Raw genomic sequence first — 25,817 nt, forward strand, 5'->3', positions numbered from 1 at the left:
GCTGGACCGCAACAGCGGGGCCAGCCCTACAAATGCGAATGTCTGTGACTAAGTGATTGAGTGAGCGATGAAGTTACACCATCGGTCACCCGAGTTATGAAGTTACACCATTGGTTGGCCGGATCATGTGTGTTAGGTCCAGCCATATACTAGGTTTTGATCTGGTCTTGTTCTTTCAGCAGTGAATCAACAAAAACAATAAAATGTCAATATTGAATTTCAAACATACATTTATAGAAATGGTTCTTATTTTGTGATTGCATTGCATCTCTTCTTAATCTGTCCCAATTTTCTTGCATTACTTAGCAAACTATTCAGCTCTGTCACACATAGTTAGCTACATAGCTAGCCAGCTCGATTCGTTTAGATCATTGTGGCCGCAGCAGAGCTGGTTCAAATACGTATTTGTTTTAATTCAAATACTTTTCTGTGATCTATTGATCTTTACTGGATGAAATTGAGTCTGCCAATATGACCAGAACATGGGATTTGCACTTTTTGAGAGTATTTAATTGGTTCCAATACACTAGACCAGATCAGTAAAGAATAGAAAAGTATTTGAATCCAAAACAAATACGTATTTGATCCAGGTCTCGACCACAGTATTAGGAATAATAATGGATTTAGCTTGTGACCTAGCCATCAGATTGTATAGTTTTCACTTCTTTTTTTCCAGAAATGTAGCTATAACGTGAGGGAATCAAGCATATCTGTCTAATTTAAGAAAAAAAAAAAAAAACTCTGCAGTTAACATCTTTGAAGAACTACAATTTCCATGATTCAATGCGCTGTCTGTATGTAAACACGTTGTATTCTTGAAAGAACTGTTTTTGAACCTCTGATCATACAAAACTCAATATGAAATAAATGTTTAGTTGTTGTTGATGTTGTTGTTTGTTCAAGCCAAAACAATTGTTCAAGAATAGCACACAGCAGATGTAGAACATCTATCTTCATGGTTAGTACTTGTCATATATAACATTTGCAGTGACGATAGCCCATTGATGAATTCATTTTTGCCAATACATAACAGTCTTTATGTTTTGTGTTAAACGATATGTTGATGTGCATCACCACTGCATTTTACATTTAACAGTATTGCCCCTATTCACAGTTTAAAAAAAGAATGCCAAATGTAACTGAACTCGAATACTGGCCATGTACTTTACTTTTATTTTCATGTCCTCTGTTTTCATTCCATCTCTCTTTTTACCTTGTAATGAATGACTGCCACACAAAACTACATTTTTGCTGTGATGTAAATAAATAAAAAAAAGAAAGAAAGAAAAGAAGAATGCCTGGATCCAGGGCTTCACATGAACCTTTTGGCTCACCAGCCACTGTAGCTAGTGGCTTTCCAAAGTCATTAGCCACTCAGCATTTTAAAGTAATAAATACACTACATGGACAAATGTATGTGGACATGCAACATCTCTTCAAAAATTATGAGCACTAATATGGAGTCCTCCCTTTGCTGCTATAACAACCCCCACTCTTCTGGGAAGGCTTTATACTACATGTTGGAGCATTGCTGCAGGGATTTGCTTCCATCACTCCAGAAGAGCATTAGTGCTTTCCAATTAATTCCAAATAACACACATTTAAAGACAGACATAAAATCTGCATTGAAGAAAAAAACCTCATGATTGTATAAAAGTGGTTAGTGTGTGCCAGTGTAGCCATAGCTTTTCCAGATCGCCACCCATTTCTTCTGAATTGCATCATTCTTAGGAAACTGAAAAAATGACACTGTAACATTACCCTTATTCTCTATGTTTATGCGTACAGAGAGGGCACATTTTCTCAATTATATAACTTCATGTGTATTAGTAAAACTTTGTAAATCATTGTATTGGTGAAGCTTGAATATGTGAGTGACAGATTCATAGCATCATGCCGTAACCAACTAAATAAGAGTCAAGCATCATGCCATTGTTCTTCTCCCCCCTCAACCCAACATCTCCCCCAACTCCCTCTTCTGTCACTACATATGACTTTGCAACCTCCTTTGACATGAAAGTAGCAGACATCTGCATTTCCAGATCTCCAGCACAGTCTTCTAGCCTCCCCCACATTGACGCTGGCTCCAGCCTACCCTCTCTTTGTGTATTCTCTTCATTTTCTGATGCTTATTCTCCCCATTTACAGATGCTGGTATCTCAGTACTTTTGCTGGCTCACCGACTGAACACCTGTTCACTGTACCTGATTAATGATACTCAACTGCTTTGCTCCTTATCCCCCTCTGGTACACAGGTCTCCTCACACGTCAGCCTACCTTGTGACTTTGCATCCTTGATGACACCTGAAGCACTGCTGCTGGGATTTGCTTCTATTCAGCCAAAAGAGCGTTAGTGAGGTTGGGCACTGATTGGACGATTAGGCCTGGCACGCAGTTGGCATTGCAATTGATCGCAAAGGAGTTGGGTGGGGTTGAGGTCAGGGCTCTTTGCAGGACAGTCAAGTTCCTCCTGTGTGCAGCGGGGCATTGTTCTGCTGAAACAGGAAAGGGCCTTCCGCAAATTGTTGGTACAAATCGTCTAGAACAGGGGTGCTCACACTTTTTCAGCATGCGAGCTACTTATAAAATGACCCAGTCAAAATGATCTACCCACTACAAAAATGCAAAACATATATTTATTTACAAATATATTGAGGATTCTTTATATGTACAATGTATGTTGATGTACCTTGCATAACCGCATGAGCCAATATTGCACAACACAACAATAATTAACTATGTACATTTTTTTGTCATTATTTGAGTTTAGACTGATGACTTGCACTGAATTGAATCAGCCAGGGATACATAGTCCGGACAGTAGCTGCTGACAGCCAGCCTCAAGCACACTTCCAAATGTTCATCAGTCATGGTGGAATGGTACTTGGACTGACTAGCTTGTTAGTTTTGCTGCACTTGGCGCCGTTGTTTGCGCATGCGCAGTGACCTAAGTGTCAGAAAAATTGTCATCTGACTGGCTGCCCTATATCAATCAAGTGACGGGATGGATGATAGGCTGACGTCTATTTTTTTTAAAGGAGTACCATGGTGATTTTCACACTTTCTTGGTTTTATGTGCTATTTGCACAAGAGGCATTGAAGAAACACAATGAGCAAAGTATTAAATATGTCCGTTCTGTATTTTTGGAGAAATATGCGTTTCAAATTCATCGTCCAATTTTCAACCGGTTGAGAAAGTTGTCATTTTGCTGCGTCACGAATACAGTAACCACTCCCATTTCCACGCTCCGTAAAGAAATCTGACAGGACACACCGTCCTGCTGTTCAGACAATGCAAATATTTGACTAACGTTAGGTTCACTTAAATTAGAGTGCCTTTAGATTATTTCTGGTTATCAGAATATCAGATATTCATTTAGCTAGCTAGCTAACGTTAGCTAGCTAGGAGGTTTGCTTTCATAAGGCAATGTTATCGATAACGTTAGCTTGCTAGTTTGCTTTTATGAGGATGTTATAGTTGTGCTTTTATCTTAACTTGGCTAGCTAGATAGCAAAAATTATAATTGGATATAAGTCAACGTCCTTACCTTAGCTATCTATCGATACTTGATATACTACTAAGCTAGCTAGCTTGTGAAAATTCAGTCTCCCAAAGAGAGCGTAGCATGGGGGTAGCTATGGTAACGGGGTACGGTCTGTCAATCATAGCTAACTGACAGTTCTCATTACCACGTCCAGACGGTTCGGGTGAATTTTTATAGTGGGAAATTTAGGCTTAGAAAAATACGTTTTAAAGTACATTGAAATGACTGAAGAATAAAAAAATTATGCACATTTGTTTTGTTGTTGCCTAAAGACAACTGGGAAGTGTCACGTTCAACCACCATGGTACTCATGCGATCTACCAATACTAGCTTTGCGATCGACTGGTAGATCGCGATCGACGTATTGAGCACCCCTGGTCTAGAATGTCATTACATTAAGATTTGCCTTCACTGGAACTAAGGAGCCTAGCCCAAAGCTTGAAAAACAGCCCCAGACTAAGGGGTGTCAGGATACTTTTGGTCAAATAGTATACCATTCACCCCCAAGTTAAAAAGAATGTCGCACAACAATATTTCCCAAAATACTCCCGGTAAAATAGCCGATTAGCCCAACTATATACAGTACTGCCACCGAGGAACTCACTCTTCACCCCAGGAGTTCCCCGCCTCTGCAGTGCCGCTTAGCTTCAACTGGCTACAGTTGTGCCCTGTTTCCTCCACCCCATAACTCTGCCAAGCCAATTATCTTGCCAGCTCTCCCTTGCTGCAGCCCTTCTATCCTGACACGTACATAATGTGAAAAATATTGCATTTTGATTAATATTCGATTATGAAGGGGAAACTGCAGCAAAAGCTCGAGTTACCTGGACATTCATTTGGTTCTATCCAATGTTTTTACTAGTGATAGGGAAACAAACCTTTCTGAGGCAATGAAGCTTTCAGACCGATTGTGTCAAACCACTGTTCATTACAATGACCACCATTCAATAAATTTAGATGCACTAAATGGTGTACACAAAGTGAGCTATAGGTGAGCGGTTAGCCCACAGCATTAGGCATTGGGATGTAGGGGTTCGATCCTTGGCTTATTTAAAGTTTAGTCTACTTTTTAAAATATAATTATATAAACATTCTTTCTGTGTTTCTATGGAAGCTTACTAAAAGTAAAATGGATGAAAGTGAGTTTCGAAGCGGAAACAAATTTATTTTGTTGCTGAAAAGTGAATGTGCTTGTAGCCCACCATGTCTACAAACTTACAACTTGCTTCAAACCCAATACCAAACCTGCGACTAAACCGAAATAGTGAGGTGGCCGTGTGACCCAATTAAGCTTTGGACGTCATTTACCACATGCTTTTTATCATACAAAACAAACATCGATGCAATGCTTTGGACTAAACTACTTCACAATTGCGATGCACGCTGTGAAGCTTCAGTATCAAGCGTAACATCACCAGTTGTTACAGCAGCATTTTAAAAAATCAAAGCATGCCTCAGGACTTCGAAGACAGATGCATGAAGGACAATGGTTGGTCCATGGTTATGCATTTTATGTATACTTTATATCAAAAGTTACATTTATACTTCTTTATATGCTGCATTTCCCATCCTTTAAACAGCTTATGACTATTAAGTATGGTTCTGGTTTTACAAGAGACAGGAGTAAGATATGTTTTCAGGATTATGCTAAATCCATTACATGACATTCACTTTATTTTCAAGAGTGTACTTCCCTTGCTTCATTACTACTCTCTTAAATCATGTTAAAATTCTTTTTTTTTTTGCTTTTAAAAATGAATAACTTTAATCATAATCATTGTATTTCAAACTTTTTCATATATGAATATATTAGTTGAAAAGTAAGTTTTAATGAAAATAACCAATGAAGTTCCTTTGTTCCAATGTGAAGAAGTATGCTTTATATTCCCAATTAAGGTATTGGCACTTCCTTCATTAATGTGGATGAATTCCTTCCTTCTGTTAACCAAACATAATTAGTGGATACTTCAGCACTGTGACTATAAACTAGCTGAATAACCTCTACCCCTGTGCTGGGGAATTTAAAACATGTTCATTTCCATAAAATGTGTAAGTGAAGTTAAATGTTGGAAATAAAAATATGTGCCTAAATTATTTCATCAATGTTATGAGCAATGCACGATTTGGATGGGTTGAAGCTTCACTTGATGTAGACTCCTGCTATTAACTGACTGCACAAAGGCTGATGCGAAGTCTATTATAAAGGAATGGCTGCGTTTGCTAAAATAATAATTTTAAATATTATTTGCCACAACAAGGGCCTGAATCAGGCTGTCCAAATCATTATCAGGATATACTCAGGAGGGCTTGTATTGTGAAGGTAGATTCAAGTTTTTACTGGACGTATTATATAACTGTAGCGCATTGCATTACAGTGCTTTTCTCATGTTTCAAGATGCTGACTCAACACAGGGATAAATGACAGAAAAACAAGAAAATTCATAAAATAATCAAAAGAAGGTAGCCAATTATATATGTCCAAGTAGACAACACACGAATATCAAAGAAGCAACGACTGTTTAAACTTGAGGTTATCCCTTTCACAATTGGGGGCGGGTTGGGGGAGTTTCAGTCCTCCACCAATGACAGAACTGCACTAAAGTCCTGATTGTGCTTTATTTGAGTTCCTGGCGCTGTTTCAAACTTCAGTGTGAGGCCGGTGAGATTAATCAGAGCAGTTAAAACTCAGACGGAGAGCCGGGGCTTTTATGGACTTTAATTAGGCGGTTAATTTGGGGTCATGGATTGGGTCGAGGGAAGCAGTGAGCGGGCCCCCAAACTTTTTTCTTTCCACGACTCGGCAACAGAGGAGGAGCCCGTGGTCCCGTCAGCTCATAAGTTTGAACGGGTGGAGTTTGTGGTCTGTCGTCTTTGTCACAATCACCATAAACGTACAGTTCTCCGTTGCCGTTCCGAGAGACGGCTCAGGTTACGCGAAAATGCTTAAATAAAATACATCACCGGTGACAACTCCTTGTTTACCTACCTATCAGGTCCCCAGGAGATCGGGAAAAACTGTAAGGCACATGCTCATTTAGAAGGTTCATCTAGAAGGCACAAGGTGGTTTTGTGAGAATTTCATTGAAATTAATGGCTTGGCTTTGTGATGGCCCAAATCTTGTTTGTTGTATGTGGGCTGAATACCAGAAGGATTTTCTACTAAACAGAGAAATTAAGTGGTTAAATCACAGAAACACTGATTACAGAGCAAACATTTAGCATATTTCAAGAAGAACACTCAAGCTTTAATGCAGATATATGACTTCAGAAATAAACACGTTCATTCTGATGAATATCTAAAAGCAGACGACAAGGTTTTTTCTATTTTATTTTTTATTCCTTGATGCGGAAGCACCTTATACGGAGCTCCTGAAGGGACATGGGTGAGAAAATTTTTTAAAATATGTTTCCTGGCAAAAATTTTGCATCCCCTCTAGGGGTACAGAAAGAGATTTTGAGCAAGGGGTACTGCCAAAGGAAATACTAATTTGTGTCGTCACTATTTAAGGATTAGTTACAGGATAGGTCAGAGATCTGTCCTATATCCTCTCCCAGGGAACTCATTGTCGGGTAAGGCTGCTCAAAACTGGCAGCGGTGCTAATAGTTATGTGGTGGCAGCCCGCTGTTTATTCTCATTTTTTGTCAGCTTTGTGGTCTGCCAAGCTAATGCTAGTTCTGCTGCACTCGACTGCTGGGGTTGCAGGTCGACTTTTTCAGACTATTGTTGTTGTTGTTATTTATGTTACTACGTGTAGGGGCACTCTTAGTCATTGTTAGAATTTGTATTCAGAAAAAGGTCAAATATTCTTCTTGAGCAGTTTTGCTAACTGTATGTGTATGGGCGATAGCTTGCTTGCTAGCTGACAGGCACTAGGATGTCACATGAGGTCAGTAACACTGTAGATGATTGGCTGTTGTTGGTATTGATGCATATTTGATGCCCTTTTCCTACTAGTCATCACATTAAAAGATCATTCTCCCCCTCCTCTCCTGCCAATTTCCTCCAATGAAGACAAAGAGGTTCAGTTTTTTGCAGTGAGGCAAAATTTACAGTACTGCTTCTTAAATTTAGTATTCTAAGCTTCATTCGCTGGCATAGCTACCTGCTGCAGCTGCAGTATCAGAATTGTAAGAACTAATTATTTAAATGGGAGGCATTTACACACACAATCACCCAATGCTAGCTAGCTAGCGAGAGAGAGATTGATAGGGCTAGCTAGCTATATATTTTGCAGAGGAGGCTGGTCTATAGAGGCAGAGGAGGATGAGGGAGATCAAAATATGAAAAAAGTACATGGTTGAAATTAATAAACCATTACAAAATCTGTGTCATATGAAATCCTTTTTCTCTCAGGAAAAATTTGTTTAAAATGTTCACCACAGATATAAGGGGAAAGGACAGTCAACAGGTGTGGTGTACAGGTAGGAAATAATCTCACTGTTCTCCCTTAGGGTGGGCCGTCTTCTATAAATCTAACATATTTCATTTTTTCACTGCTAATCTGTGTTTGGTAAAAGCATGTAAAATGATTGACATGTAAAAAGTATTTTCTTTTTTTCTCATCCATGTCCCTTTAGGGGCTCTGCAACCTTATACTTGCTGGTATGATGAAAATATTATGAAACAGACTAATGTGCAGTCCAGCTGATTAAGAATGCATAATTGTGAAAAGTGCTACTGGTTTATGGGAAGGATTCTCCCAATGAATTTAAAAGACTGAAAGCTATATCTTAAGATACTATTTTGTATCAGTGTTTTCCCTCATGCATTAATACCACTCCTGTGCATATAGATTTGTATTGGTAGGCTATATAACTAAGGCTATATTATTCTTTGCAGTGCATTGGAATAAATTGTAAATTGAAGATCATAGCATAGCTACTGATGAACAGAATTTTATTACTGCTGTGGCAGGTATGTTACAATGGCATGATCGGCAACATGCAAGGAATTAATAATCAATAACAGAGGTAATTACTCTTTTTGATTCATATATCTCAAACAGAGTGTGAGATGATCAATCTACAGTCAGTCAAATTGCAGTCCAGGTAGCCGGCGTGTATACACTTATTTTTAATTTTTTTTCTTTTATTCACAGCTATGAATAACGATAGCCAAGCAGCAATCGATAAAGGGTATTTAATATTAACGGGTCATGGTTAGATGATGTGGCTCTGTGGCTGGCCTAACGGCAGGTATCCTGAGTGAAGAAGGTGGGCTTAACGACCGGGTGTCCTGGCTAACTAGCGCCACAAGGCCGAGAACGCAGAGCACAGGAGTGTGAAAAGCAGTGATCTGTGCTGACTGCTAGGGAAACGCAGCGGGATGACACTGCACACAATGTTTGTTTATTCCATGTTTTCATTATTTGGTCTCTGAGTAAATTCATGTGGATTACAGCTCCCACATTCACCCACTTTTACCGCAGTACACTACCGCTGTTTGGCAGGAACAGGGGGATTTTCTCTCACACTCTGCTTTAGATTTGTTCCGATTTCTTTTCTTTCTTGCACTTTCTTTTGCTCATTTTGGCTCTTCCGGCTTTAACGTAGTGGACCTGGTGTGCATATTGCTCTGCATATCTGTCAATCTTTTAATGAATGGGCAAATGTGTTTGAGTCTTCACCGTTCCGTAACGGTATGCGTGGGAGCCCGGACGTGGGCAGGAAAAGCAGCGGGGGGTGAAACGAATGAGAGAAATGGATGTGCTCAAGTCAGTGGCGTCCGTGTGTTCAACACACAACATGGGCGACAGTGAATAAAGGTGACCTCTTTGAATAATCGGTGGGAAAACATGATGTCAGCATGAATTCAGTCAATGTTGGTCTAAAAACCATTTGATTAAAACCATTTAATGTACTTTTTTACCTTCACATACACAGTTCATCACCAAAATGATGTAACTCCACTATCCACAGTTCTGTTAAATCAACTATAGACTATATTTTACTTTCACAAGATGCATCTCTATTGGATGTATATCAACTCAGGAAGAGTGGAAATAAGACTAAACATTTCACTGTCTGTTTGTCAACAAAAACACAACACTTATGTTTAAATGCGCACTAATACTTTCATTATTGTGAAAAATCACTTTATTTCAGTATTTAGATTATGCACACATTGATATAAGTAATGTGATTACTCTAATACCCATGCTTATATGATTCTTTCCGTAATTGGTATATGCTCAATGGAAACCGTTTATATGACAGCAATGCTTAATTTCATCTGGGATCTTTAACTTCTGCCTTTTTTTTTAATTGGGCAAAAATCCAGGTATCTTAATCGGGTTTTGAATACAGCGATTATCTCCGATAAAGATAACAGATAGGAAGATAAATAAGATAAAAGCGTTTACGTGACCATTTCAATAATCAGAGTATTGCCACGATTGGAGTATTAGTGTTCATGTAAACACAACCAATGTTACTCAAAAGGGAAATAGAAAGGACAATATTTTCTAGATTACTTTTATTTGGATTTACCTAAAGTAGAATGGGAGGGAACTGGGGTAAGGGAGGGGGGGCAGTGGGTGCCATTAAAACTCTGATTACATGTCACCGTGATTCACAGGCACCGATTATAGTGGTTTGGACCATGTCCAATCACGGCTCTAATTTACCACTCTTCTTTTATGAGCCCCAGCGAGCCTTGCTGCCTTGCCTTTCTCAGCTAATGATCGTTTGAGTGACAGCTGCTATCTTTTGAGCACAGCGGGGAACCCCTCGCCCCCATGGCTGGATTTCTGGGTATGGAAGCCCACCCCCTAACCCTGTTACACCCTGCTGGTCCCCAGCCCCCACCTACCCCCCCCCCCCCCACCCCCACCTCTTCCCTGCCCCTCATCTCCACCCCATCAACTGGTGCACTGTGTGACTCAGAAGACGTGTGCTCCACAGCACTCCTGTGGAGTTGACCCCCCCCCCCCCCCCCCCCCACCCTATTTTTTCTCTCAGCAGTGTTAGCCCCTGTCCGACCCCCCGCCCCCACCACCTCTGACAACCTATGAAATAATGAGCTGGTGGTGTAGCATCTCTCTGTTCTCTGTGCATCAGCAGGAGCGTTATAAAAATTCATGATCATTGCACATACTAAAAACATACATATATAGATAGTTGGTGTTTTTGGAGTGAGTGCAATGGGTGTTGTGCATCCACCACGGACCCCGTGCCGGATCGAAATGTTTGACCGAAATGTTAGTGTTATTCACAAGAAAATATTTTTATTTTGTCAAGCCATTGTTACAAGCTTGGGTTTTTTTTTTTTTTTGGAGGGAAACGATTAGTGATTAGACAAAAAGAAAATAGTTTCAATAGTCTGTGTGTGTGCATGTGTGTTCACATAGCTATTTAAAATGGCAGATGGTCAATCTCTGTGATTATTGAACAAACAGAAATACAGTCTATTGCACCATGGCCACTGCTTCAGAGCTGGTACTGCTGTATATGTTTTGGAGGGTGCTTTGATCCAGCTTGCCTCTCAAGACAATTAAGCCCTGCATATGGCCAGTTTTTCATTAACAAATGTAAGCAGTTTAAATTGGTTTAATGAAGCAGACATGTAATAGTAGGCTACTGGCCTTGACTCAGTGAATCTTTCTCCTATCTAGGAACAGTCAAGTGGTGCGCACTGGCAATTTATCAGAGAACAACTTGCTTCTGGACTCACAGTGCTTACTGGTAATACTCCTCTAGTTGATGCCTAAATGGAGAATATATGGCGAATTATTAAAAAAGTATTCTCTTAGTTTTGTACTGGAGGGTTAAGCAGAATTACAGTTGCACATACGTATGTATGTATGATACCATTCTCTTATTTAAAGTATGGTCCAGCTTTTTGACATTTTTATTGGGTAGTGTAGTGAAATTATATTTTTCTTCTTTAACCAAGCTATGTTTAACACAGACCTATCTATTTTTAAGCAAACTACCATGCAGGCACCATGAAACCTCATGATTAATTAAGCTTGACCTCTGGGGGAATTTGTGCCGTGTTTATGCTATATATAGCTTGTGGAATGTTTTGTGGTGTGCCAGGCAAATGCAAGACTGCGCTCCCCCCAATAAAAAGCTGGAACCTCACAAATAAATGAATAAAGGGAGGGGCATACTGCAGAATGGGAAAGATACGTAACAAGAAAGGAAGAAGCCTGTGTGGAGGCCTGTAACAAGAGGAGTCGCCTGTTTCAGAAAGGGTGACAGAATGCTGGGACTTACGCATCTCTTTACATGGTTTCCTATCTTCTTTTTTACAGTTTTTACTGACTTTTTCAGATAATAGAGAACTTAAAAATTAAAACCTTCAATTACATTACTACATCCCTATATTTATACTCAGAGTGAGAGTTTGGCACAACTGGAAGTAAACTTGGATTTTATAGGTTTATAGGTTCAAAATATGTATCCTCAATCAGCAGAACTAATTATATCTCTGTCTAGCTGCAAAATGGATACACAGGAATGTTTGTGCTATGCTAGTCATGCAGGATAAAGGTGTTGGCTAAGCATATAAATAATGACAAACTGAGAGAAATAAATCCAATACTAATGTAAGTACCAGCATAAACTGTCTGAGCTCTCAGTGGAGAGCTAGATACTGTACCATTTTCTGTAATGTATACTCGCATAGGGCTAAACTCAAACTTCCTCACAAGTTCAGTGTTTTTTTCCCCTGTGCATATCTTTGGAGGCTCAAGTGAGTTAAGTAGAGACGTGATAGATATGCACCTGAGGTGGAGTCACTGAGAAGAAGGCATGTCCCACTGAATTCTGAGTTACATCTTGGCTTGAGGCTTACGTACTTTTTAAAATCTAGTTTTATCTATGCAGCCTTTTGCTTGGCTGACCTATCAGCGAGCACGTGGAATTACAGTTCAGTGTATTTTCCTCCAAGTGGGCAAACATGTTTTTACATGGAATGCTGATGAAACATTAAATCAATGTAATTTTATGGGAATTTCGACTTTCGACTTCATTCAAAATGAATAATATGAATACTAGTTAAAATGGCAAATGTGTACATAAATATTTGTCATCACATTCGGTAGCCTATTACTAGTGATTTGTAAATAATGTTTGCCTCTTTCATTAAAACATAGAATCCAGTGAGCTCATTCAAAGATTGAGCTCACTGGAGAGACACCCCAAATGCTGAAGTGTTTAGTTACTATTAAAACCATCTTTTACTGTTTTGCCACATCCCCCTCTTTCTCAACATTAATCTGCTTACAATAGAATTAATCAGGCATGTGCATTTTTTACTTGAATATACAGGAATTGAGTAAGGGTGGGTTATTGCTTAATTCTGCCAACATCTAACATTTAGACAGCCTTTACACCACACTGGCAGGGCTTCCCGTTGCCTTGTCCAAGCACAGCATTGCTTATCCTGGCCGCTGTGCATCTGGTGGTAAGGATTCAAGAAATCGTTCTTTGTCTTTGTTATGTTTCTTGGGGTAACCTCTGTGACCTTTCTGTTGCCGTTTCCCTCTTCCAAGCTTGGCGGCAGAGGTTTTCACCCAGAGGCTCTGTAGGTTTTTCAAGAGAAGGAGAGGCAGAAGCTGCTAGAACTGATGTGCACCACAGAGAGACCAGGCAGTCCAAGACCTCGCAGTTATCACAAGAATGTATATTTGTGTGTGTGTGTGCCTACCTCTTTTCTTTCTTACCAGCCACATTTTCATTTGTGGAATTACGTCATTGGAAATGTACATTAATCCACTTTAAGTATACATAATGCCAACTATTTCATGGTCAAAGTCACCCATGTCTCCAAGCACTGAATAACTGATTTTACTACAACAAAAAAAAAAACAAGGACACAGGAACTCACATTTTCCATCTGTGGGACTGGGTCAAGTTGATTTAATTATATTCACTGCAACTAAGCACAAACCAGCAAATTCAGAGTTAAGCACAGAGTAAAAAGCACTAAAAAGTTCTTTAAATTCGTAGCAATAATGTCAGGGATGACTTAATTAAAAAGTGACATAAGGAGCCATTTTGTTTAGGTGAAACTGCAATTGTTTGTGGTAATGATGATGAAAGTCTTTTCTAACTCAGTTTTGGTAATTGTGTGACCAGAGTAATGATAATGCACCTGTGACTCAGGAGCTTGGTTTATATAGCATGGATGACTTTTAGATGTAGATGGGTAGGGGTGGTTTCTTTGCAGCCAATCAGATCAGCTATTTTTCCCCTTAATAGCCGCTCACCTCAAAAAAGCATCCACAGGCAAATTATGTTAAGATGTCTTGTTAATCAGAGGAGGAAGATGTCGACTGTTCATTTGTTGTTTTATGTTGTATTTTAACTGAAGCTGTATAAAGACCTAAACTATTGGTTTATTATTTTGCTATTGATTCTTTTATTTGAATTCAGTATTACTAAACATTGTATTTATTAAATCTAGTACTATTTTAGTTTAGCAGGCTGTTGTAAGATTTCACAACATTTTTCTTGTTTCATTAATGCGCTACAGCCATAATCTACCATGTGCTGTCTTCTTCTCCAACCTCCTCCACAAGCAGAAAATGCAGTTGTGTAGTATATACAGTTTGACCAGGGTATAAGCACATGATACAGAATTCAATCTTTGTCTCCAGATTAAATAGTTTTTCAATTCAAGTTGCTTTATTGGCATGAAATACAAATCTAATTATTGCCAATCCATACATATAAATAATATGTAAAATAATAATAATGATAAATGTATTAATATATAACAATAACAGCGACAACAGCAAAATAAGTAAACCAATAAATATGTAAATGTTTATATGGGGTGGGTGGTCACTCACTGTCCCTGAGATTATGACAGGCTGAAATGCACTATGCTGCAATTGGGACTGTTGAACTTTCTCCTGATATAACTGCACATTTATGATAAGGAAATTAAATAATAATTTCATCATTCCTGAAAATATATTTTTTTCTGATTTGTAAATATTTTGTGCAAGTAAAGAGGAAGTGCATCTCTGTTTCCACCTCTCCTGTCTTACAGTGAGCACATATTCGCTCTTCTTTTGGTAAGCATGAGTTTTTGTGTCTGCCTATTTCAATTGCAAGCATGTGGTCACTGAACCTGTACTTGGTCAGGATCCGTCTCTGCTTTGTATCTCTGACAGAGCAGAGATACTCTGCCAGTGTGTATTTTCTGTTTAGGGCCTGATAACAATTCTGTTTATTTTGAGATTGTGTTTCTCTGTTCCAATGGTCCAGACAGGAGTTTTGATGTGTTTTATAATTTGGTTCACTCTAATGGGCAGTTGTGAAGCAGTGCTGATCTGAAGCTGGTTTGTGCAAGTGTGTGTTACTGTTAGGCTAGAGAGGTTCAGAACCAGCTGATTGATGAGATCCTTTGGGTTTGGAGTGCCATGAATTGTAAGGAGTTTCTTAGACTCATTTTTAGATGTTCAATAAAATTGACTGCGCTTTTTTTAATTTGAATGAGAATCGGACATATGCCTAATTCAGCCCTGCATGTATTAGGAGCATTTCTATGTACTTGTTGTTTTTACAGAATCCGGCATGCAGGGTTTCAACTGGATGCTTCTCCCACTTTGTGAAGTCTTGCTGGCTAAGTGGACCGCATATGTCACTTCCATATAGCATAATAGGCTGGGTGACCCTATCAAAGATTTTTGAGAAGACTCGAATGGGAATGTTTATTTTTTGGAATCCTTTTTTAATCACATAAAAAGACCGTCAGACCTTTTCTTTTAATGCACTGCTAGGCCAAAACTCTTGGATGCACTGATTTTTAGTCCAAGGTAATCATAGCATAGTGTGTGTTCTAGGGCGTTGTTTCCTAGAGTAAAGTATTTGTATGATCATAATTTTTGTCTTTTTCAAATTTACTGTCAGGGCCTAGTTCTGACAGTATTGCTCCAGCAGATCCAGATTCTGTTGTAATCCTTGTTCAGTGGGTGACAGCAGGACCAGGCAGACCAGGTGCACTGTGGCAATGTTTAAATGCATCAAGAAATTTTAATTCATTCTACACCTAGGTCCATCAAAGTTAGCTCTACTCAGCATACGCTGATCTCATCTGATCCTGTGCATACATGCCAGGTCAGATTGCAGTAAATTTGGCTTTGTTCAAATTACAACCCAGCTTCAATACTTTCTAATCATCTCTGCCTGCTGGGATTTTCCCCAAACCTCACAGATTAGCTGAAACGTCAGCTAATACATACCATCTCTGAACCAGTTAACTTCTAACGCTGGCCAAACCGAGAGCACAGTTCCTGTTGAAAATCAAAGGTGAGATGCAATTGGCCTTCCCCCACCAGGGTCTGGGCAGCATTAATTTGATCAGGTTTCCTTGGATTACAGTTGCATCCAGTGTCATGGCAGATGCCCATAGACCAAAGCAAGAAACAGGTCAGTAGCTCTCTTGTAGTACTGTTTGTTGTACTTATGCTGTACAGCCCTTCTGGGGTAGGTGACAGCAGCAACTAGGGAGGCAGTACACTTGGCGAGTCTAAATTCAGGAGGAAAAAAATAAAAAAAGATGTTTGAGAAAAAATATATTAAAAAATATATTTTTTAGTTTGGCTCTGTATTCCAGCACATTGGACTTGAAATTGGGTGATCCATGTATGAATTACGGCCATTTTTAGACATTTTGGGGGAGAAAATTTAATTGGTCAATTGGTTGCTCATCTGTTTCTTGGCCAGCTGTGTGTGTTGCATTACATTGCATCACAATCTCAATGAACAAGTCTTAAATTATGTATTTATTCTGTACTCATTTATGTTGTTACTGTGATGGGCATGTAGCTCCTTCTGCATGGTGCCTTGTCATTTTCATGCATAAAACTACTAAAACATAAAGAAAAGATAAAAATATGAATTTCATGGTGATATAATTGTCCAGGTTCATCTTAGATAATTTGCTCTAATGCAAAATAAAAGTATAATTATTTCTTTCTTCAAGCTGTGATAGATCTCTTTGAAACAAAAAATGAATAATTTGATGCTGGTAATAGTCTCAAAACATTTCTTAACTGCAATCAAAAGTTTCCAAATGAGCTCAGATAGCTAGAAACAGAGCCAACAAGCAAGTTTTGTACAAAACAAATAAAACAAAACATGTCCATCACAGTTCCCACTTAAATAGAATCAAATGACCTCCCATCCATCATTAAAATTGGCCATCCTGTCCAACTGAAACCTTCCTAAGTGATGCTACAGCTAATTTTGCATCACCCAATGCGGCTGCTGCACTGGAAAAAAACACAATGGGACAGAACCTTAGCAGAATGTGCCACCAAACAGCCCCCAGAATTATTGCTGTTTTTGCACTTTTGGGGCACCAATGTTAAACGGCAAACAAAAAAAAACATTGGTTCTTATTATCAGGGAGGCTTGCATTAAAGGTTAACAATTATATGTTCGAGCACAAGATTTTCCTTTTTAAAAAAGGTGGGCGTGCAGGTGACAAATAATTAATCTGGTCCACAGACTCATTCAGATGAATTCATAATTTACAGAAGCAATATGAGCATTTTATGTTTGTGCCATGCCGTCTTGTCACACGGTCGCTTGTCTGGAACCAAATTACAGCAAAGCCTGTTTGTGTTTATATGTATCTCCAGGCCTTCTCTCTTTATACAGCATTTCAACCACAAGCTCAAAAGTTTAATAAAAACAAACTGCTTCCTGCCGTTTTAACAGCAAAGCATCGCAACCTGGGACTACTCTTTTATTATTATTTTTTATCTCAGTCACAGTCAAAACAGCACATTCAGCATTTGTAAACGCAGAAGGTCAAAGTTGTAAAAAGGTCTGTGGAAGCTGTGTCTCGTAATAGATTCCAGACCGCTCTGAAGGATGAAAGTTGGCCGGCCGCTCACAATGAGACCTTGGCATTGGAAACAGCTGCCGTGCCCTGCAGATGTACAGAGGAAAGAGGCGGGGGAATCGCAGCATTCTCCGGTCCAAATTCTCAATCTGAATTATTACGAGACTCAACATTCAATGACTATTGCTCTGAAAACTGGAGAAACAGAATTGGAGTTACAGCAGGAATTACATCTGCAAGCTTTGAATAGTATTTACCAGCCACTTTAATAAGAACAACAATTTCCCACCACTTCTGTTTCCAATCATCCAGATTTGACCCAAATACCTTACATTTGTCCTTAATTCCAAGGAAGACTTTAACATAACATGCCCATCAAATGCATTGTCTAAGAATTGAAAACCATGCAGCACTTACCATGCAGGTAATTTATTTCTCAGAGTTTGCAAAAGCTCACACGGGTGGATTGGAGTTGTGCTGAAATAAGACTTCTGAAATGACACACAGCTGAAGTCTCTTTGCAATTTCCTTAGGCAAACATCAGGACAAAAGAAAATACGAGTCAGGCAGCAATTACACGAAACCTTCAGAGAGGGAAATTAGAAACTTCATGTTTAATGACAGGCAAGTGGAGCCTCAGAAAGAGTTTCCCGTATAATGGTTTTGTAATTTTGATCGGAAGCGAGGGCCATTCCTTTCTTTTGATGGATAGAATGTGACTCCATTTTAGCCCTTTGTGATCGTAGCCTGAGGCTACTTTCCATTGGGAGATAGGGAAAAAAATACTCTTGACAAACGTAGCAAAAATACATTTAGCCAGGGTTTACTTTAGGCTTAAATGAATGTGAAGAACAATTACTACCCCAGATACATTGCTGGGTATTGATTTGCAAGTTGTTTTAATATGGACAAATAAACAGGCCGCTGGCAGCTGTGGGTAAACGTTTGCATTTGCAATTACTAACACAAGCCTACCCTTGGGAGAACATTTTCAAAATATGTTGTAGGCAGGAAGTGGAAGGCTGAATTTTGTAAACTCTTGTGCAGTCCAGAAGGAGCCAGTTGGATGAAACAGATGCTTAAACTGGAAACAGATACCTAACAGATACTCTAACTGGTGCTTCAGGAAGACATCACAGTCAAAAAAAATGCTTGTTGTGTTGTGAATATATGCCAGAACATCATAAAGCAACATTGCTTTCCTCTTATTGCAGTGATTTGAAAAAGGAAGTAGGCCCTCTACTTCTATGGTTTCACATATTAGAACATAAGTAACCCTCTTACAGCATAGCCATCACCAAGTGTTACCAGTAGGTAAATCTAAATAGCACATGCCAGATTTTACATGTGATACCACTTCCTGATGATCAACTAATTGTGTTTACTACAGTATATTAGCAGCACATATTTCTAACTACCGTCTTAATTGATATGGAAGCAGTAAGGGTGCACTTTCTCACACATGACTTCTGCATGTCAGCTTATTTCTGACTGAATAAGTAATGACACATTTTATGGCTGTTATTAGTCACATTAGTTTAGATTTATCTACAGGTAGCTCTTGGTGAGGACTAAATGAGGCTGATAGGTTCTAATCTGTCAAATGGAGAAAGCTGGCAAAATGGATAAGTTTCTTGTCAGACATGGCCCTAGTCCGTCAAATGAAAATAATGATAGGGAAGAGCCTAGTGCAAAAAAAATTTTAAATTATGAAAATTCGATGAATCTGAAATACCCAAAAATATGGTTTCATGAAACACAGTGATGGCAGACCACAATGGACTTTGGGCTAGAACATTTTATCTTATGAAACGCTAAACCCATCGCATCACAGCTCATCCAGAACATGCAAAAAATAAATAAATAAATCATAGTACAAAATTTCCAGTACAAAGAAAGAGGAATATGGAAAACAAAAACACAAATGACAGATACCACAACAATCCCAGAGAATGCGCAGCAAACATGTTACCTGGCAGCCCTACAAATAGCCAAGTGCAAAAAACCTCATGCCAATGCTGAGGAATTACTACTTCCAGCAGTGGATATGTGCAGAGTGATGGTCAGGGAGGACGCAGCAAACAAGCTCTAGGCTATACCACTGTCCAATAATATGGTAGCAGAATAATCAGGGACCTATCTTTTGACGTGAAATGCCAACTGATCGAAAGGCTAAGATCCTGTGAACAGTTTTCAGTGCAGCTCAATTAATGCACAATGCAGCTTAGTTGCTAGTTTATGTTCAATACTCACGGGAGGGCAGACCTTATATATTTCACCCTGGATATTTCATTTTGTAAAACAGTAGAGGGGGAGCTACAGGTGAAGAGACATTTAGAATGTTAGACAAGTTCATGGTGGAGGAAAATTTGAGCTGGAAGAAGTGTGTGTCTTTTTGCGCTGATGGTGCTGCAGCAATGACTGACCACAAGAGCGGAATTGTTAGCCAGGTTCAAGCTGTGATAAAGATTCTCATTGTATGCTTCACGGTCATGCACCTGCATCGAAGTCCATGGAACCTGAACTGCATTATTTTTTGGATGTAGCTGTAGCTGTGGTGAACTTTGTGAAGTCATGACCTCTGAAATCATGTCTCTTTGTAAAACTATGCACAGAAATGGGTGCAACTCCCAAAAAGCTACTGTTTCATTCAGATGTGCAATGGCTGTCACACGCTAAAGTGATCAAGCGAGTGCTCGAGTTCAGAGATCAGCTACATGACATCAAGACTGAATGCAAACCCAATTTGGGATGGTATTTCTCAAACTCAGAATGGGTGGCAAGACTGGCCTGTCTGACATTTTTAATGTTCACAATGGACTTTTGTTTATTCATGGGGCTCATTCCATTATTTTGGAAGCGAATGACAAATAAACGCATTCAGGAAAAAGACTGAACTCTGGACATCACTGATATGTTCCCAAATCTAACCCATTAATAAATGCCTGTCCCCTTACTCTTTTGATCCTGTAATTAACTCACAGACCGCTCCATTGATTTGGTACCAGTTTGGTCATGTACATCCCCTTGAGAAGGAAAGGGGAACCGGATTTATTTTGCATAAACACTATAGTTATAGGAAATGGTTGATCCATAGGTGTTTAATTACTGAAATGGTTCAAAAATAACAGGCCAATCAAAAGCATGGATGCCCCAAAACTATCAACTAACCCCAATCGGATGCACATGGGGTTCCCACCATAAAAACTCTTTGCACTGTTGAGAACCTAGACTGACTTTGCTGTGCATCCCAACCCGCATCTTGTCTGATCATCAAGACAGAGTTGTCCAGCCACCATCCACAAGATAAACTAAGCTGGTTTATTTTCCTTTGACATCTTTTTTGAGGACAAGTGACTTTTCCTCCAGCATCACCCTTGCGGCTGGGGCCCAAGTGAAAATCCACATCCATGTTTCCTTGACTGGAACCTCTATGCGAACCTGACTTTAGTGAATATGTCTCCCAGGAGTACATGCACTTGCCAGAACCTTGGACAGCTGACTCACTCATGTAGCAAAACACATTTAAAAATATAGCCAAGAAACAAAAGTTAGCTACTGGACGGTCAACATAACAACACTAACGTTATCTTCTGGTCAAACAGCAGACCCAATGGGAAATGAAAGGGCCAAAGCAGATGGCTAACAATAGAGCTAACTGCAACAGGACATACTTGCCAGAGAATGTCAGCGATTGATTAAAAGCTCTGTCCTGTATTTACATTTTTATCTTCTGGCCGTGCCAATCCACATGAAATGCAACGATAATGTAACTTTGACAAAAAAACAAAAAAATCCAGATGTCATTTTGACGATGATGGATTACCTATCTCAAGCAACTCTGCAAGTAGATTTTCATACTGTATGGAAATGAACAGAAAACCAATGGCTTTCTGGAAGGTAGGAAAAACTAATTTAACTAATTTAATTTAATCTAAAATTGTTTTGCAGCTATGTAAAGTACACAACATTTCTAGTAAATTAGTTTTTATATGAAAAATACCAGTATGGTCCTTTAAGTTTCTAAATAGGTGAGGACACCCAACCGGAAACGAAAATGCAACACAACTAGGCAACTGCTGTGCCCAATAAGTAATTAGTAAAAAATGAACACAGTAGTCGAAATACAATAATTCGCTTAGCACTATACAAAGCATAGGCTATAAACAGGCTGAGCTCTCTCTCCACCACGACTGCGTGTGTTCTGTTCTGTGAGTGATGCCATGGCTCCTGAACACAAACAAACTCCGCCCATTGCATCACAAGTCAGTTAACAAAAGCAAATTATGGAAGTTTTTTTCAGTCGACTATAGCTATAGTTTATCCTCATGATTGTTGCTGCCTGGACGGTCTCCGGAATACAAATAATATAGTAGAAATTCGGAAGCAACAAATATTCGTATAAAGCGCATTATTTGTGCTTTGCGGAATATTGTATTTGGATTTGGGAACATCTGTACTCTAGAGCAGCTGTTCCTGAGATGCTGGAACCACCACATCTGCTACTGACAGTCATATCATGTCAAAGTCACTGTGATTACACGGTTTGACCATTTCAGTGTTTGGCCGAACAACGATGAATTGATTTGTATATTGAGTTGCGGCCACAATTTGCTGTTTGGAAGCACAGGCTATTTACATTAACACACAGGTGTGCCTAATAAACTGGAAGCGCAGGCTATTTACATTAATGCACAGGTGTACCCAATAAACAGGGCACTAAGTATAGTTTAGTGTGTCACTAACCCATAACACAAATAAAGTTAATTTTAGTTCAATTAGCTTCTATATTTACAGTAGCCGTTGAAGAATTATCATGATTAAGAGTCATATCCCTCATATATTCAAATTATTATTTTCTATTATTCGTTAATTCAGAATTATAACCAATAAAATATATATCAAACCATTGTGACGTGCAGAATTTTAACTAGGTGTTTAACTTAATTTGTTCTGAATAAAACTGACCAAACCTCACTACAGCTTTATGTTTCTCATCTTAGGCTTGCTATGGGTGTAGTCCGCATGTGTTTATAATTTGTAATTTGGCCCTTGTTTAGAATAGTTAACTCACAATAGTTCTTTAGTGAGGTTGCATCTTTACTTGTTGTTCTAAGAATGTTGTTGAGCACATCTGGTACTATTCTTTTTAATCAGGTGATTGCACTTATGTTTCTCTTATACTGTAATTTACTTTTGATATGATCATTCGCTAAATTAATGTTATGTCAAGTAATAGATCGACAGTGGATAAGTGAATATGGTAATACAAACAGAGCAAAGACTAACTTTTTAGGAATATGTTGGCGAAATGTTGAGTCTTTTTTATGTTTCTCTCATATTTTGAATGCCAGAGGCCCCCATTCCTTAGAGATTCACCCCAAATCCTTTCCTCTAGTTCCTGTCTGACTCGAAACAGAGTAAATAAACCAGATGCGAATCTGAGATGGTGGGGTTCAAAGGTCAAAGGCAAAGGTCACCACTGTAGGCTACAGTTAGGCCTGCGAAACTCACCTCCAAGGTCACTTGGATTTGATTTTGAGGTTCTGTGCACCCTGGTGCTTGGGCGTAGGCGTTAGTAAAAGTAGTAGATTTGAAGAAAAAAATTGAGAAAAACATTTTTATAAACTTTTTGCTGTAATACAAGCATCATGTCTATGGCTATATTTTGTTATTGTGCTTATTTTCCGGGAAAAATGCACATCGGCTGTTGCTGGAAGACTCTGCAGGAGAGAACAGAATGTGGAAGCTTGCTGGATTCTTTCCAAGTTGTAGTTACCTTTCCTTCCTCGACTCTCATCAGAAAAAGGGGAGAGCGAGAAAGTGTTTCATCCATGATGTTAAAAAAAGCATTCAGAGCTGTTAATGGTCAAGAAGACTGTTCTGACAGGCTGGAGATTGAGTTGAAAAGCAATAAGTAATTGCCGTAAGATGAACGAAGCACACATTATTGCCTTGGGGGTTCTGTGCATGAAAAGCGAGGCTTCAACTTCTACTTCCATTATAGGAAATACTCCTATAAATACTATTCTGCACAGTGTTATTTGGGGATGGGATAAAAGAAAAAAAATTATGTGCAATCTGTCACTGCACAACATTGCCTGCATGACAGTTCGACTCAACAGATATTTGTGACCACAGATTTCAGGGAAATTCAAAACAAAAAAAACCTGCATTATATATCTATAAGTAAATTTATTAATTCTCCCTCAAAAATGTCGGAAATGCATGAGGGCACAAATCAATGAAAAATAGTTTATCGCTGCCTGCCTAACGATTTACTAATGGCAACTATCAATTGTTCGCTCGCAGCTTCAGCACAGAGTACTTCAGCAATTAGAGAAAACAGCAAGCAGTGTAGAAGGAAAGTGGTTTAGTGTTGAATCCCAGGTTAATTCAATGTTTATTCTGCTTGGTGAATTGAATTCATTCCACACCGTCAGTCTTGTTTATTTATTTATTTGTGTATTATATTTATTAAAATATTTGATTGCCAGGTTCTCTCTCTCTCTCTCTCTCTCAAAATAAACATTCATTCCACATTAGTGTCTTGCTTCAACAAACAAGTGAAAACAATTACAAGTCATCCTAAGGAATCATTTTAAATTATAATGAGTCAGAGAATATGATAAAAAAAAAAAAAGTATATGTTTGTGAAGAACCATTAGTAACCATTTTCACACTCGCCATGATGACTGTAATTAGTTTCCTATTAACATTTGTTTTGGGCAGCTGAGGACTTATGGTGGTAAAATATGGATTACACTCTATCTGTGTGAAATAAAGATAATTTAAATAATTCTTCTGGGAGCTATGGTACAAAATCCAACAGCATGAAGTAAGTGTGCAGAAGCAAACCTGAAAACAGATATGTCATTCGGACCCAGGGAGTACTTTCTCACGATACACGCGTGTACACTCCAGTCAACGTTTTATTTATTTACTTATCTACCCCCCCCCCCCCCCCCTTCCTAATGCCTGCCTTAACATACACAGCACATTGGATGCTTACTTTCTCAGTGTTTTTATTTATTCATAATGGCCCGGAGTGTTCTGTGTCCTTTTGCTTTGCTGTCACAGTTCTCTCCTCCGTGTTTGATAAAGTGCACAATGATGGTTTTCACAATAGCAGCATGATAGGAGGAACTGCTTCCACAGCAAATGGAGGGTGTTATGTGGCCAGATATTTCTGTAATTGACTCGTAAATGTAACGCAAACATCCCTTTTGCACTTATTGTCCAGGTCAAACTTTATAAAACGTATAAATCATAAGACACCCAACTTTTTCTCTTTTGACTGATATGATTTATCTCCTTCTGTCCACAAATATAGGAAGGAAACATGGAGCTTACAGCAACTTTATGTGGAAGGGCCCTGAAATGTTTAGGGAATGGTGTGTTGTTGCTGCTTTTTGTAATGAAAATGCTTTGGTCACATCACATTTTATTCCTTTGAATTCAACATATTTATTAATCCATGGAAAACTAATGAACTCCTGGTCATGTAATAGGTTACAAGTTTTGATGCGGTTTGAGGCTGCCTGTATTTAATATATTAAGTATTGGAGGAATTATGAACAAGACATGGGAATTAACAACTATATACAGGAACAGAAATTAGCTAAAGTTATAATTGCAGTGTTTTAAAATCTGGTATGCAAACAGACGTTTAGCTAATTGCTTGCTATGGGGTATGACCTGGGGAAAGGGGAAAGCAGTGTTGGCCTACTAGGCCACGTTTTTTGCTGGCCTATCTGCAAACCTTGCAAGTGAGTGACATTGGAGTGAAACTGGAGCGAGAGAAAAGACCGATGCTCCATCCTTTTGAAACGGCGCTCCGCGCTACAGTTAAATTACGTCCACTCCACTCCTTGCTCCACTTGGGCTCTGCTAGCATGCCCCAGCATGAAGTACAGGCAAAAGTACTAGCTGCAACCTTCAAGCAAGACAACAATACAATGCATAGGGCCAAAGCTGCATTTGAGCAGCTCAAGAATAAAAAAAAGCAAATGTCCTTGAGTGGCCCTGTCAAAGTCTTGACCTCAGTCCAATTGAAAATCTATGGAAACGTTTGATACTTGCAAAATAAAACAGTGCTAACATTTTCGGCTGGACCGCAACAGCGGGGCCCACCCTATAAACGCAAATGTCTGTGACTGAGTGACTGAGTGAGTGATGAAGTTACACCATTGGTCGGTCCAGTCATATACTAGGTTTTGACCTGGTCTTGTTTACAACTGAAATTGTCCAAGGGTGTTTTTCAAGGCATTGTGTGTGTGCGTGTGCGGGTACGTGCGCGCCCGTGTGTCTGTGTGTGTTCATTTAAACAAATGAACGCCAATGAAAAAGGCAATGTCACCACTGGGTGTACTCAATCCACCAGCTCAACTGAGCATTCATTACAATTAGGACTGCACGACTTCTCCAGCTGATGCAGGGAGAGTGCACATGCCCAATCAAC

Source organism: Anguilla anguilla, chromosome 1 (assembly GCF_013347855.1).
Source record: "Anguilla anguilla isolate fAngAng1 chromosome 1, fAngAng1.pri, whole genome shotgun sequence".
Classification (NCBI taxonomy): domain Eukaryota; kingdom Metazoa; phylum Chordata; class Actinopteri; order Anguilliformes; family Anguillidae; genus Anguilla; species Anguilla anguilla.